This window comes from Micropterus dolomieu, linkage group LG14 (assembly GCF_021292245.1).
Source record: "Micropterus dolomieu isolate WLL.071019.BEF.003 ecotype Adirondacks linkage group LG14, ASM2129224v1, whole genome shotgun sequence".
NCBI classification, from domain to species: domain Eukaryota; kingdom Metazoa; phylum Chordata; class Actinopteri; order Centrarchiformes; family Centrarchidae; genus Micropterus; species Micropterus dolomieu.
This window is the reverse complement of record NC_060163.1, coordinates 6,872,299-6,875,987: the sequence shown is the minus strand read 5'-3', so window position 1 is coordinate 6,875,987 and position 3,689 is coordinate 6,872,299.

Below are 3,689 nucleotides of genomic sequence, written 5' to 3'. Positions count from 1 at the left end.
AACTCTTGTTAAATGTTATCAACATACTTTAAAGCTGCACTAATAAATATTTTGTTATTACAAATGGATCTAATGAGTATGTGTAATATGAAAGGGGCCGCCCTATGTGACAGACTCAGTTTCCCTCAGCTAGCCTGTAAGGGTTTAAGTGACTTTCAACCCCTTATTTTGGTTTTCAGACTTGAAAATCTCCTGTTATCATTATCGTCTTTTCCATCAGCAGCAGACAGCTGTTTTCAGCAAAAAAAAAAAGCTCAGATGAACCCACATAAACAATGAAATTAGGCTTTAGTGGCATCTAGTGGTGAGGGTTGCAAATTGCAACCAGTTGCTCACGGTGCATTCACGTGCTCCTCGGATGGTCCCATTTCCTGAATTGTGAAGTCTTTCATCCAACTTCAGTGCTCTGAAATGGGAATGTTGAATCAACATGGACACTACTACAAAGATGTGTTAGATTAGAATTATCAGAGTATATAAACAGCAGGCAGACATCTAGTTCAATCTACATGGACAGCAAACTAACTGTTATAATGACGTCCGTGTAAGAGGACCTGCGGTGTATGTAGATAAAAATGGCTTATTCTATCACACCAATATTTTGCGACTTGTGTGCTATTTTTAAAAGCTCAGATCTTTCCTCTTGCTTTGAAAGATACACATATAAAGGAACACTGCGGGAGTGGGGGTGTGTGATTTGTGACAGGAAGTTGAGGGTGTCATGGGAATTATTGTCTTTATTTTAGGCCATACACAGAGACAGTACTCATTAAGTGTGTGAATGTGTTTGGTGATTATGTGTCAGTTTTAATAAGGTTAACATGTTAGCACACAGACAACATTCAGACACCAAAACCTAATTAACAATAGGATGAGATGAAATGAACACAAGGGTGTGTTTATTTGTGTGTGTGTGTGTGTGTGTGACGTGAGCAGCTCTATAAAGAGATGTTACCTCTATAGCCGTCAGTGTGTCAACAGCCGTATCTGTTCCTCTGTGAAGATAGATGGCAAAGTGTTGTGGTGGTCTGGTCCACCGCTGTGGAAATGTACCTGCTTTTACTTTCCATTTCTCACACACACACACACACAAACACACACATATAGTACATGAAGGCGGGCATAAACAAACAAGCACAAGCCGTGCTGTTCTTCCCATACTGACCGAACACATAGGAAATGAATCATGGCTAACTGGACGCAACCCCAGCTGATGTGCAGGCAGTATGTTTTTTATTTTATTTTTTTATTTTGTCAGTGTGCATAAAGAATAGTTCAAACTGAACTGTGATCAACTTCCTCTGTTACCATAGTTTTCAACTCAATCTGTCGCTCACATACTCTATTTCCCCTGCACTCATTAATTTTTCTCCTTTCTGCAGAAATCATTAAACCTTACATGGAAGCAAATTTCATTTCCAGGGACCTTTTAGCAGAACATGACTAAATCACAATTAGCGATTATGAAGTAAGGCAGCGGGAGAAGAAAAGAAAAACCCTGCAAAGTGGCAAATTCATTTCTGTACTTAACAGCTTGTTCCACTCAGAGGTCAATGCCAATTTCATTGTCTTCCTCTGAAAAGAAAATTAAGTCCCATGCTTTGTAAGCCTGAGTTTCGTTAATGGTTTCTTAACAGCAGTTCTGTATATACTGCATACTCTGACTCCCTTATGAGAGAGGCACGGAGGAGAAATGTATTGTTGTTTAGCCCCATTTAATGAAAATTCCACCCTCTGATACTCATGATGAACTTCTCATTTGAGCCTGACCCCACTTTCCTTTAACCTGCCTCTACTTCACTTAGTGCTAAAAGGGCTCAAAATTGGCAATATTGGCTGGGTTGGTCAGCCGCTCTGGAAAAAAAATATAAGTAAAGAATAGGTTTTTAGACCCGTAAGGCTGAAAAATTCTTCTACAAAAATACATGGAAATCTCTGTGTAGATGCTTGCACAGGTGCCGACATTCATCGTTATCACACTTGTTTCAGTGATTCAACATAGCTCTGAATAATAATAATAACTTAATAAGTGTTTAATTTGAGTACTGTAGTACAACATGTAGCTGCTTGGAATATGATTTTGGTGCCAATTTCCCAAATACTTATAATTACTATTACTAATAATTCTCATGCACAGCTTCTTGAGTTGCCGTGTTTATTTGCTCCGGTTACATGAAAGTAGCATACCTGTCACCCAAATCATGGAGTACCTCGACATTGAGCTGTCTTCCTGTTGTCATTTTAAACATCCATCCCTCAGATCTTACCCTCTCTCCATACGACAATCACCATGCAGGGCTGGCTCAACCTCAATAACTGCTTATCACAGATACCTTGGCAATTTTAGGTTGGTTTTTAGTTTTTATTGCATTCAATTAAATAAAAAAGCACAAAGACAAATAATGTTGTGATGATTTGCTGACAAAGCTGGGCTCAGTAAATTAACATCAGTGGGGGAAAAGTATATTCAGTCAGTAGAATTGACTGAGAGACAGACTTCAGGGCAACAACACCAGATACCAAAAAAACTTATCAGTGTTACTGTGCTGTAATCGAGTGCATTAAGATGAAGATGAAGTTGTCAATCAATGACAACACATTGTTTTCTTATTATCTTATCTATTATTCCATCCCCTGGCTCCTCCAGTCTGCATGTCAAAGTGTCCTTGGGCAAGATACTTTACCCCAAATTTCTCCCGATGGCTGTTCCACTGGTAAGTGAATGTTAATTTCTGTTTCTGATGAGCAGTTGGCACTATAGCCTCTGCCATCAGTGCGTCTGTTAGGAAGGTGCTATACAAATACAGACCATTTACCATTTAAAGAGGCAAGACCTTTTCACTTTTAATGCCGTTGCTGTGATGTACAGATGATCCTGTCTGGAACAGATTTTGCAACACACACTGCAAGCTTGTCTTTCCTTCTCCGTTGTAAAGCAATTAAACAAACGGAAGGAGAGCAATCCAAACAAACAGAGGGGATAACAGAGTGTGAGAAACAGGGTGAGGTGGTCGAGGCCCTCTGACGGAAGGAATAAAAACTACTCAGCAAACAGGAAAAACTCCACTTGACCCGCTCTCTCTGTTTTACGCGCCTCATCGCACTTTCTGCAATTCCATTTTTCCATCCAAGTCATCCAGTTTTCCAGTCATGCATTTGTACTGTTCTACTGCACAGAATGTACTTTCTATAGAAATACATCATCACATGTTCTATTGAACACAACCATGGAATATGTAAGTCCCTAGATATTAACCTTCAACAGCTTCAGCACATGGTTAACCGTAACCTAATCTAGACATTCCGTTGATTCTAACACTGACCATAAGCACTGACTCCAAGCCCCCCTCTGTCCCGGCGAAGACGTATTGTATAAACAATACATAATGTTCTGTGCAGAGAATTTCCTTAGTATGTCCAAAATGAGTGCACGCCCCTTACGCCTGCATATTCATTTTAAAGAGAAATTCTTTCTTAGTCCTAGTTTTGCTGCTCTGTTGGGATTTCCAACTGTGACGCATTTGTCCAAGAAGCACATACCTTTGCACAACGCAGTGCAGTCAACACAAGGCTGGGCTCTTCATTCCAAGGCTATATACAGATCTTTGATTACTTTGGCAGCTTTTGATAAGCCGTCATATTTGGGGTTTTTTGATCATGTTCTTGAATACATGTAACTCTGTAGGTTT